A 12601-nucleotide genomic window follows, 5' to 3' on the forward strand; every position below is an offset into this window, starting at 1 on the left:
TTAGACTTCAACCCTGGTCCCTCAGCACCAAGGGCAGATGGCACACGAGATGCAGAACCCAATGTCATCGGTCCTTTCTCCAACCTTGAAGGCCTCATCACCCGCATCTTAGTTTAAGGGACTGCAGTGAATGAGCCTGCAGCTGACGCTGAATCAGAAGAAGCTCCTGCAGCACCGAAGACAAAGAAGATGGAGAAGCCTAAAGCTTCAAAGCCTGCCCCCTCACCAAAAATCTCAAGGGCGAAGCCACTGGCAACTGCACCTCCTAAAGACAGTGTGCAGTCCGAAGACTTATCTCGCGTCTCCAAGCCCTAGAAAGTCAAGATGCCTCTGCCTCACACCGGACAAGAGCTAACTGCTGCTGCCATTCTGCGCAATGACGACATTGATCTGTCAAGTGATGAAGATCTAGCAGATGACGCTCTTGAGCAACTCATCAAGAGCAAAGAAGAAGCAGAAATCTTCAATGATCTGCCTCTCTTTGATGTGACCATCATCCACAACTTCATTGACGAGTGGTTTGACACGCCAAACATCAGCTTTGAAGATCTGCAGCTACCAATTGGCCTCAGTGTCGCCTTCCAAGGCGCCATTGCTTCAGAACTCGCTATTGCCCAGCGCATTGTTGAACTGAAGCAAAAGATTGACTATGAAAAGGCTCAGTTCAAGAAGCATATGGCCAAGCTCAGCGTGCAGGAAGTGAAGAACTTCAAGAGTATGATGCACGAGCTCAAGGAAGCCTTTGTAAAGAAACGTGCAGAAGCTCAGGGTTCGCGTGAGCGCATGAAGACTCTGGCTGACAGATGTGTGCAAGCCTACAATGAGGCTGAGAAGCGCAAGGCCCTTGGGCGTCCTGGCATCGACCCCAGGATGGCCGCAAAGAAGAAGAAGAAGCCTGCTACGGCTGAACCTGACGCACCAAGGCAGGAAGCAGTTCCTATTGTCTTCACAACTAAAATGACTGGCTCGAAGCCAAAAAGCCGGTCAACAGCTTCAGAGCTCAGGAAGACAAGGACTGCTGAGGCTGAAGCCAGAAAGAGGAAACATTCTGAAGCCTCTCCAACTGCCCCCTCTAAGAAGAAGAGGAAGACCAAGAAAGATCGGGCAGCTCCCACAGAGCCCTTGATAGTTGAACCCGTTTCTATGGTCTATCCTGAAGCTGAACGCCATGAACGCCAACTGACTATCCATGAGCCTGCTTCCACAGAGGCTCATGAAGTTGAAGACTTTCCAGCAGCTGATCCCATCGCTGCTGAAGACATTGGTCAATATGACAATGTAGAAGATGGTGCAGTCCTTCCTCAGAACAGCGAACTCATCAGCATTGGTCGTCCACTGACGCCAATTGCACAGGATGCTTCATGGGCAGATCACCCACAAGAGGAAGAAGACTATGAGGCCCAACCCACTCCAACTCCACAGGCGTCGCCTGCGTTGCGCAGGCTTCGCAAAGGTCCAAGGCCTCAAGTCTCTGCTGAAGACAATCCGGCTGCATCAGCCGCGGAAGATGAAGTCCCACAAGTTGCCACTCCACTGTCCCACCAAGAAGCAGTTCTCAAGGAGAACGTGCTTGAAAATCTTGCGGCTGCCACAACCACCAATGAAGCTAATGTGGAGCCCTCCCCAACGGAAAAAGAAGACAGCGAAGCCACTGATCCCGTCACTTCTGTTCCTGAGTCTGCTGCCGGTCCACAGTTCGACTATCATGTTGAGCACAGGCCTCAGGTACAGAAACCAATCCCAAGATTGCCAAGGTTCCCAGGTCCTGCATCAGCACCTGGCTCCTTCAATATCAATAGCTTCAGGGCAGACAACACATTCTTCGATAGCTCCAGGAACCCCTACTCAAGGGAAAGGATATCATCTGATCGGTTCTGGAGCTATCCTCAGCGAAGCTATTACTCATGCATTCTTTACAACCAAGGTCGCATCTTCCCACACAAGCGCCTTGACATTGAAGCCATAGCTGGTCTGCCTTGTCTGGAAGAAGCTTTGGATTGCTTCAAGGAAGTTGGACTGCTGCCGTTCGTTACTGACCAAGAGCATTGGAATGCAGAGTTGCTGCTCCAATTCTATGCCACACTTCATATCCGCGGGTACAGCAGAGATCCGAAGACTTGGGTCATGGAGTGGATGACCGAAAATGTTCATCACGAAGCCAATGCATTTGACATCATTGAGCTCACTGGTTTGCCCACTCCTGGTGATCTCTACGAGCATGGCTGTCAGCTGCATAGTGAAGCTATTGAGAGCATCTTTAAGAGGCCGGAACCTAATATGAGTCAGATGCTCAGCATGATGAAGCCATTTCCCCAAGATGTTGCTTATCCAACAGAGTTCTTCGTTGAAGATCTTGAGTATCTGCCACGAACCATCTATCACATCATCAGGCGAACTCTCTGGCCCATCAAAGGGCACTCTCCAAATGCCAAGCTTGAGGGTGCAATGAAGACTTTGGTCTTCTATATTCTTCATGGAAAATGCTTCAATGCACAGGACTTATTCATCCGCCAACTTGCTGCCTCGGGCTCTGATTTGTTTGGCTTGAAGTTCTACGCCCCATGGGTAATGCGACTAATTAAACTTCACTCCGATATCTCATATCAGCCATCTGCTCGCAATCAAAGAATTTTTCTGCCTGATGTGGATATCTCTACTGAAGCCATCTATCCTGAGCCTGCAAAGGAACCTCTAAGTCTTCAGAATGCAGAGCATCAGAGTTTCTCACAGAACATTAAAGGAGTTGAAGCAGTCACTCGGGTGTATCCTTTGGCTGGCACTACACGTGCACCACACCCTGCGTCTGTTGAAGCCACTTATAGTACAACTGCTCCAAGACCCAAGAAGCGCACTCGTGTTCTCAACGACCGAGAGCTTCTTGTGGCTCTTCATCAGAAACAGGATAGGCATCATGACTGGCTGAAGCGTCAGATGAAAAGCCTCTTGGTGGAAGTTAATCGCATTCGCAATCTTGCCACCAAGAATGCTTTCGTTGCCCATGAAACCTGTTGCTGTACATGGAAAGGGCTAACGATGATGTGTTCTGAAGATGATCTCCAAGAGGATGGCTTCACTGGGCGATTCAAGTTTGACTCCACACCTCCTCGAAGAGCTGTGCTGCTAGGAACTCCATCCCTTGAAGACTCTGAGTTCTCTTCATCTGCTGCAATAGTGACTGCCAGAGTTATCGAGGATGAAGATGATGCTACTTCACCACCACCTCCTTCAGCACGCGTCAACTCTGCTCCAAGCTCTTCAGTACCGCCAAACACCACCAACGACCCTGCTACTTCACCTACTCCGCCTGGGAACGAGTAGATGCTCTATGTCTTCAAACCTTTTTGGTCCTTACTAACAAAAGGGGGAGAAGCATATGAGGTTGATAGTCTTCAAGCGGGTCCATATGGGCGGGTGCTTTATATTTTGCTTCGTGCTTACAACTCTCGTTTTGCTACATTTGGTTCTTTGAGTTGTAACACTTAAACTCGATGGTCGTCTGCTACTTATCTGCCACTTTGTTTTGCGATGATAAATTCCGCATGTGCGACGATAAATTCCGCACTTAGATCATTCTGCAGACGTCCATTTTCCATTATGCATGTCATTATCTTCATATACTTTCACATGCATAGTGGATTGTCATTATAAGTTGAAGTGGATCTCCACAAGTACAACCTGCCATGTGCATTTGCATTCCAAAAGCAAATTACCTATATGCACATCTTCAGGGGGAGCCCTTGCAACTTATGAAGACAATTCCTTATCCTTTACAATTTCACAGATTATATTCCCCGTTGAAAACTTCAACTAGTTTGTCATCAATCACCAAAAAGGGGGAGATTGTAAGTGCATCTAGTGCCACCCCTAGTTGGTTTTGGAGTATTGATGACAAACCTAGTTGAGGGACTAATGTGTTTGTGAGAATTGTAGGATAACACAGGTAAAAGTCCCTCATTGATTCGGTTTTCCTACCAGAGATGACCCCTAAAAATGTATGAAGACATTGAAGTCAAAGGTGGTATATGAAGATATTCACATTGAAGACTATGACAAGAGAAGACACCACATGAAGCCTATGGAGCTCGAAGACTTAGATCTTTCGTAGTTCTTTTTCTTTTGTGTTGAGTCATAGGAACCACCGTACTCTTAAGTGGGGTCCAAGAGAACCAGTCAGAATGACTGAAGTGATGCCTAACCAAAAACACCTATGTCTTCGAGTGAAGACTATGAGAGCGAATCTTGTCCAGAGTCGGACAAGTCAGCTTTGCTTGTAGCCCAAGTAAAGTTGCCGTGTGAGTTTGAAATCTGACCGTTGGAACACGTGTCAGTTCCTTAGTGACCCAGGGTCATTTCGGACAAATCAGGTCGGGTTGCCAAGTGGCTATAAATAGCCCACCCCCCACAACCATAAATGGTTGGCTGCTCAGATTGAGAGTACGGCTTTTGTCGTTTGAGAGCAACCCACCTCGAAGCCTTTGAGAGAGAATTCCTTGAGAGGATAAATCCCTAACCACCCAGAGCCAGAGAGAATTGGGCATCACTTAAGTCTTCTTGTCTATGTGATCTGAAGACTTATTACACTTGGAGGACTGTGCATCCTCCATCCGGTTAGGCGTCGTGTTCTGAGCATCCAAGAGACATTGTGGATTGCCGATGAACGAAGTCTGTGAAGGTTTGGAAGTCTACCTTGAAGACTTACCAGAGTGATTGGGCGAGGTCTGTGTGACCTTAGCTCAAGGGGATTACGGTGAGGACTGGGTGTCCTGAGCTGCGTGTTCAGGACTGGGTGTCCGGGACTGTGTGTCCTAAGGTTTGAATACCTAGCCGCCCCAACCAGACGTACAGTTGTCATAGCAACTGGAACTGGTCCAACAAATCATTGTCTTCAACGAGTCACTGGTTTCATCTTCCCTTCCCTTTACTTACTGTTGCTCCTTGTGAAGTCATTGTATGTTTGCACTATCTTTTGTCTTCACTGAGTGACTGCATGTTCTGTATGGCTTCATAATATCTTCCTACCTGATCCTTACTACATTGCTGGTATTAAGTCATTGTGCTTTCACTTCATTGAATACTTGACTATGGCTTGTCTAGTGTAGTATATCTTCCGCTGCATGGTAATAGGTTTATTTCTATCATTTGTCTTCATAACTTCCATGTTTTGAAGACTTTCATAAAAATCGCCTATTCACCCCCTCTAGTCGATATAACGCACTTTCACCATGTATTGGACTGATAGGATTATGAAAACAACCGGAGGGTGGGCTTAAAGGTTAATGATGTCGCAAGGCCTTATTTCAAAATGTTTAAAGGTTTGGGAGAGGGGGATTCCTTCGCTCCTTTACTGTTTGACCTGGTTGTTGATGCTCTTGCCATAATTATAACTAATGCTAAGAAATATGGCTATCTGAAAGGGGTTATGGAGGAATTTTGTGAAGATGGTGTTCACATGCTGCAATATGCAGATGATACCATCTTCCTCCTCCTTCATGATTTATCTAGTGCACAACATTTGAAAATTATTTTCTATGCATGTGAAAAAATGTATGGGCTTAAGATTAACTTCCACAAGAGTGAGACCTTCCTCTTTTGGGAGGCCATTGATAAATGGGATGACTATAAGAAAATTTTACTTGTCAATTGGGGACTTTACCCATGAAGTAGCTAGGAATTCCTTTGAATAAGGTGAGGATTAGAAATGAAGACTGGAAACCTGTAGAGGATAAATTTGAAAATAGATGTGCTTGTTGGCAAGGGAGAATGCTTAATATATTTGGCAGACTTCCTTTAGTCCAATCCATTCTTAGTAGCTTTCCAAATTTTATGATGTATCTTTACCCTTTCCCCGTGTTGCTGAGAAAACAAACCCAACTTTTTAGAGCCAGAATTACCTCGCATGGAGATAATGATAAGAAAAAATACCACTTGGTCGGATGGGTCGAGATTTGTCAACCCAAGAAACATGGAGGTGTAGGGTTGTTAATTTGGATCTCATGAATAAAGCTTTGTCAAAATGGCTTTGGAAGCTGGAGACCGAGGAGGGACTATGGCAATCCATTTTACTTAGCAAATATGTAAAAGGTGCATGTCTTTCTGGGGTTAAACACATAGTGGGATTCTCAGTTTTGGTTTGGGCTTTTGGCACTTAAAAACTGGTTTTACAAGTATGTCAAGAAGGAAGTAAGAAATTGGACTAATACCATGTTTTAGGAGGATTTGTGGCTAGATGATAAACCACTAAATTAATCCTATCCTAGATTATATAACCTATGTTTTAACAAGAATATTTCTGTTGTTGACGTCTTTGAGAAAGAGCGGGAACACTTTGCTTTTAGGAGGACTTTGTGGGGTGATACTTTAATAAAGTGGGAAGGGATAAAAAATGCCTCTAGACCATTATATATATTTTAACATCTCCGGAAACATTTTCCACCTATATATAATTTATCGATAATACCTGGTATTACCTGATACTCTTCGAAACCCTTGCGGTGACCCCGAAACGCTTCTAGATCCTCTCGAAACTATTCCGAATATTCATGATATAATTCCACAAATATATTCTCATGACTCCCATCCTACTAACACTCAGTAGATCATGATTTCCTTAAGCTTGTAACCCCGTAGGTTAAGTAACTCATAGACATGAATGAAACTGTTCATTCAATGACCGATAGCGAGACTGTGGACATCCATATCGATCCCTATGAGCACATGAATGATATTCGAGTGAACCTTTGGTTATCATGTGATCTTCCCTTTGCTTCGCCACACTTCACAAAACTCGCGATGAACCGGTATCCTCCCGAGTCATCACCATGCTCACTATACTGAAATCCTTGTTACTGATGTTGTTCTTCTTTCTCGTTATTGTGTTCCGTCATTCCTGTGATGCAGTCACCTGTGTCTAGCCAAACGATGATTGATGTCGTCACACCGAGAGAGCCCTAAGAATATCTCTCCATCGCCAGAGGAGAAAATCCCACTCTCGAGCTATCTGGCCACTTGTTAAACTTTCCGATGAACCTGTAAGTTGTCGTTATGATCACCGTCTAACAAGTGACGTTTGAGGAAACTAAAAGCCCACCGTACGGTAAGAAGTGACCATGACACTCTCGTGGTCTAAGGAGAAAAATTACACATCAACACCCCGTGTTATTACAATTGAATGCAGACGATATTAACTCAATTCATAACAAACAAGTTTGGGTCGATTCAATATGATCGTTCTTCCAATGCCATAATCTCAATGTTGTTTTAGGATCATCGTTACTCTTAACGATATCCTAAGATCTGGAAAACGTGATCACAAACAACACTTGAACTAGTCTTAGAGGCAAGACTAGGAACCTTTATTTTATCCGTTTATCATTTCACAAATGCATATGATTTTTTCACCGAATCGCATATTCCAGGATCATAGCAGTTATAGCATGAAATATAAACACTTAACTATGAATATGGAAATATAATAATACAAATATTATTGACTCTAGGGCATATTTCCAACAGAGTCTCCCCTCTCATTAGCCTTTAATGCTCCTCTCGGCAGCGCCAAGTGACGCCATTGAGCCCTCTCCTCCCCTGCATGTACTCTCTGTTGTCGTTAGCCGATCTACACAACGGATTCGGTAGGGGGTGCTAGGGATCTATTGCCCGCGAAACGAAATTCCCAGGGAAGGGAGATGATGGATGGATCAGCATCTGGCTTGGGCTTAGCCACGAGCGAGATGGAAGCAATGATGAAAAAGTTGGGGCATAATGAGGATGATCTAGAGGATGTAGTGGTTGCCGGTGACAAGCTATCGAAAGAAGCAACACGATGGACGGTGATCGCTCACGTCCACATGGACAAACCCTATAGTTAGTGTTGGTTCTTCGGGAACATGAGGGTTGCTTGGGACTTACCAAAGGTGGTCAAATCTTGCTCAACGTAAACATAGACACCCAGTAGTTCTCTTGTCTTGATGATTGGGAATGTCATGGAAGAAGGGCCTTGGACATTCAAAGGGAAGACCGTTGTTCTTTCTCCATACGATGACTATACTAGACCTTCTACAATTGCTCTGAACAAAGTGGAAATGATCTGCTTGATGGCTTCTTCCCTTGATCAAATCTTTGTCAACAACCGTTGGCGAGTACGTGACAAGATCTTGTGGTTTATGTGGTGTGAAAGACTCATGAGACATTCATCGTTAGAATGTTCTATGTCAAGATGCATCTGGGCACTTGTCAACAGAGAGCTGGCGGAGCACCTCATTGTCACAAGCTAACCAAGTGCAAAGCAGTGGTTGTTTTCAATGTTACATACTTTATCCCATGTGGCTTTTATGAAGCTTGCATTCACTTTATGGACCACCTGGTCGCCTAGGAGGAAAGCAATCCCTGAGGGGATCTTCCAAAGTCCTCACGCAACACATTCGCTCATCGGTTGATTTATCTCCGAGGTTGAAATCATAAAGGAACATAGGTCGATGTTCACCCACACAGGAGGCGTGCCACCTAGGGGAATAGTAATGACTGTCGAGCCCAGGGCTCCACCTACTGGGTATACAAAAATTCATGTTGACGCAAGTGTCTCAAACACCAGTGGTTCTGCTGCTGCAATGTGCCGTGATCAACAACGAAATTTCTTGGGAAACTCCTCTCTCATTATTTTGGGACTTCATGAAGCCGCCACACTAGAAGCAATAGCATGTCTTGAAGCACTATCTTCGGCGGAAGATCTAGGCCTCCAAAGCTTCAAAATATCTTCTGACGCAAAACATGTGGTGAGCGACATTGCGAAGGGCAGTCGAAGCTGGTATCGCTCGGTCATCAGTGACATTAAATCCTGAGCAGCAAGTTTTACCTATAATTTTATGTCTGAAGGACACTCAGTTAATGTTCAACCTCACAGCTTAGCTAGATTTTCCAAAATACAACCCATTAACGGTGGCACAAATGGAGATCGCTGGCAACAGACACCTCATCACATGCGCACTATTTAGGGGGCAATCAGGATCGAGCCTGGGGAGGAAAATATCTCTCGTTTCCTTCCCCACAAAGGTTTCCAACACACGCGACCCCTCTCTCTCTTTCCTTTCCTCTCCTCCAACCCCCGCCTCTTCCCCGCTGCTCCGCCGCCGCCTCTTTCTCCGCCAAATACACCGCGTGCCGCCGCATGTGCCCTCTTCATCTCCCGTCCCGAGCTCCACCTCGTCCTGCCTCATATCCCCCGATCTTCTCGATTTGGATCTCGGGAGCACACGAGAGGGAGGCGAGGTGCATGTTGCTGGGAGAGGGGCGATGAGGAGTCTCGGCCCTTGGATCTTTCTGTCTCGCGGGGCCAGGCCTCCCGTCCGCGCCGCGACGCCGCCGACATGGAGGCCATGGCTCGGGCAGCCGCCGTAGTGTCGGGTGTACCGGTGAGGTATCTGGGTTCGCGCGATGGGCGTGACCTCTCCCGGCTCCCCGCCCTTGTCCATGACAACGAGGACGAAGATGCATTTACGGTGTTGTATGGTTCGTCCTCGGGTTTGGTTGATCGAGGCTAGGTATGCTCCTGAGGCTGGTGGATGGATGGATGGATGTGTGCACGCATGTATTTAGTATGTACGTATGGATATCAGGGTCATGTTGCTGGGTGGGCAAAGACCGGGGGTACAACCTCCTTTTCGGTAAAAAAATGAGGGGCGATGATGATGACTCTGGCTGAAATAAGCATGGCTTGAGCAATCAAGACTGATGTAGCCCGTGGGTACTAAATTAGAGCCCACCCTTACCTCTCTGGCAGCCTGTTCAACTCATCGGTGATATTGGATGTTCTGCACCTCGGATGGTCATTCTGACGAGTGATAACTAGGGCAGTTCATCTACATTGCGATGGGTATGTTAAGACAAAGCTGAGCCCTCTTTTGCTATGCTACAAATACATACATTTTCCTTATCTATTATACAGTGTTCATCTTTCTTTTCTATTCCTCTGTTGTGTTGACGTGAGTGAAGATCCATCTGAGCTTGGGATTTATGTCCTTTTTTCACCCTAAGCTTACATGAATTGATTCATGCTTGCGCTGGACATTCCCCATGACGCCGCCGGCACCAACGCCACGGCTTCCGCTTCTCACCCAACCAAGGTGAGCTGGTCCAGCTACTGCTAGCGGTAGTACCATACCTTAGCGTCAAGTAATGGCATCAACACATTTTTTGCTCTAGGAGTGATTGAATATATACATTTTACTCGCTTAGGTAGGTGCACGCGTCTTCACGAGATTCTGCTCGCACGGTGCAAGTCGAGTGGTTGGACTGATTTCCTTGATGAACTTGCAATCGAATCTGAAAGTGGTCCTTGCGTTGTGTTCTTTGTAGCACGTATGTAGCTTAGTAGCTCTTTCAGTTATGAAAGGTATTTGCGGTATCATATGAGAGGTGGACTTTGCTTGGTCCCAATTTAGTTGTGGGTAGAGCTTTATTAGTATTCCTTGTCGGTCTGTGCCGTCCAGGTAACCAGGTAATGTCTATTGACATAGCAGGATCTTGCAAAGTTAGCATTGAATTTGTTAGCGTTAAGACATGTTTTTCCCTACAAATTCAGTTTTTCAACATGGCTGCCTCATGTCTCTGTCTATGGTTACTGAGGCAAGTAGTATTGTTCTACATTTTCCAATTAAAATGAAAATTGGCACGAGCAATTGCTATTATAAGCTACCCAATTCCAAATGCAAATGATTCCCACTCAACGACTCACTTTCTGGCTCTCAAATAATTATCGCTGGATAAATTTCTAAATTAAGTATCCATTGTTTCATTGTGACAAGCATGATGCTATACATTTGTTAGCTATGTCTTATGCTGCTCGTACACTCACAATGTCGTGCCAAAAGGGAAGTTATTTTCATAGGTGTCTGTTGAAGCATAATAGATTGACAACCCACCGTCCGAACTAAAACCTGGAATTGATCTACGTTTTTTATATGTATGACATATATGTACCAGTTATTTTTTTAGCAACCAGTTAATGAACCTTCTCTTTATAATTGTTGTCAAATCAGTAAGTTTTGCTTTATATGAGAATACAGTGTCAGTCTCATGTTGTAGATGTTCATGGCCTTTCTTTTTTCTCTTTGCAGAGTTATGATGCTACTACTCACTTTGAGACAATTGTGCCAGTTATTCTTAGCACTTTTTGCAAAAATGTTGACATTTCTTCTGTTGGGGAACATAGTAATTTCAAAAAAATTCCTACGCACACGCAAGATCATGGTGATGCATAGCAACGAGAGGGGAGAGTGTCGTCCACGTACCCTCGTAGACCGTTAAGCGGAAGCGTTATGCCAACGCGGTTAATGTAGTCGTACGTCTTCATGATCGACCGATCCTCAGTACCGAATGTATGGCACCTCCGCGTTCAGCACACGTTCAGCTCGGTGACGTCCCGTGAACTCACGATCCAGTAGAGCTCGAGGAAGAGTTTTGTCAGCACGACGGCGTGGTGACGATGTTGATGAAGCTACTGACGCAGGGCTTCGCCTAAGCACCGCTATGATATAACCGGGGTGGATTATGGTGGAGGGGGGGTACCGCACACGGCTAAGAGATCAACGGATCAAATGTTGTGTATTTGGGGTGCCCCCGTATATAAAGGGGGGAGGAGGAGAGGGCCGGCTAAGGGAGAGGCGCGCCCAAGAGGGGGCAATCCTACTCTAAGTAGGTTTGCCCCTCCCTTTCCTATTCCAAGAAGGAGAAGGGGGAAGGAGGAGGTGGACAGAAGGAAGGAGAGGGGGGCCACCGCCCCTTCCCCTTGTCCAATTCGGATTGGGGGCAAGGGGGGCCGCACGCCACCTCCTAGATGCCCTCTGATAATCCCGAAGTGCAAGGAATCATCGTAGCAATTTCCAAAGATGGAAGTGATATTATGGAGTGTCGAACCCACAAGGAGCTAAAGGTAAGATCAATATTCTCTCGAGCCTTATCTGCCACTGATACGACTCTACGTACACCGAACGTTTGCTTCCAACTAGCAACGAGAAATAAAACTATGTTGTGGGTATGAAGAGGATAACTTTGTATGATATCAGAGAGCTAAAATATAAAAGTAGGTGATGTTATCATAAATTTAGAATATATTACTAAATATTATAAATAGCGAGTGTGGAATAATGGTGGATCGGTGTGCGGAATTGTCCTAGGAAATCGTTAACAAGACCGGTAATCACTATTGCAGTTTCATATGAGGGAGAGGCATAAGCTAACATACTTTCTCTACTTGGATCATATGCACTTATGATTGGAACTCTAGCAAGCATCCGCAACTACTAGAGATCATTAAGGTAAAACCCAACTATAGCATTAAAGCATCAAGTCTTCTTTATTCCCATACGCAACAACCCCCTTACTCGGGTTTGTGTTTCAGTCACTCACCAACCCACTATAAGCGAATCATGAATGTATTGCAACACCCTACAGTGGGAACCCCTCACACTTGCGCGACACGGAGGGCACCATAAGACAGCATCAAAGTAAAACATACAACTCATACCAATCTAGATCATCAATCAACCCAAAGACAAAAGATATCTACTCAAAACATCATAGGATGGCAACACATCATTGGATCATA

This window comes from Triticum urartu, chromosome 1A (assembly GCF_056163025.1).
Source record: "Triticum urartu cultivar PI428250 chromosome 1A, HENAU_Tu73, whole genome shotgun sequence".
Lineage (NCBI taxonomy): Eukaryota > Viridiplantae > Streptophyta > Magnoliopsida > Poales > Poaceae > Triticum > Triticum urartu.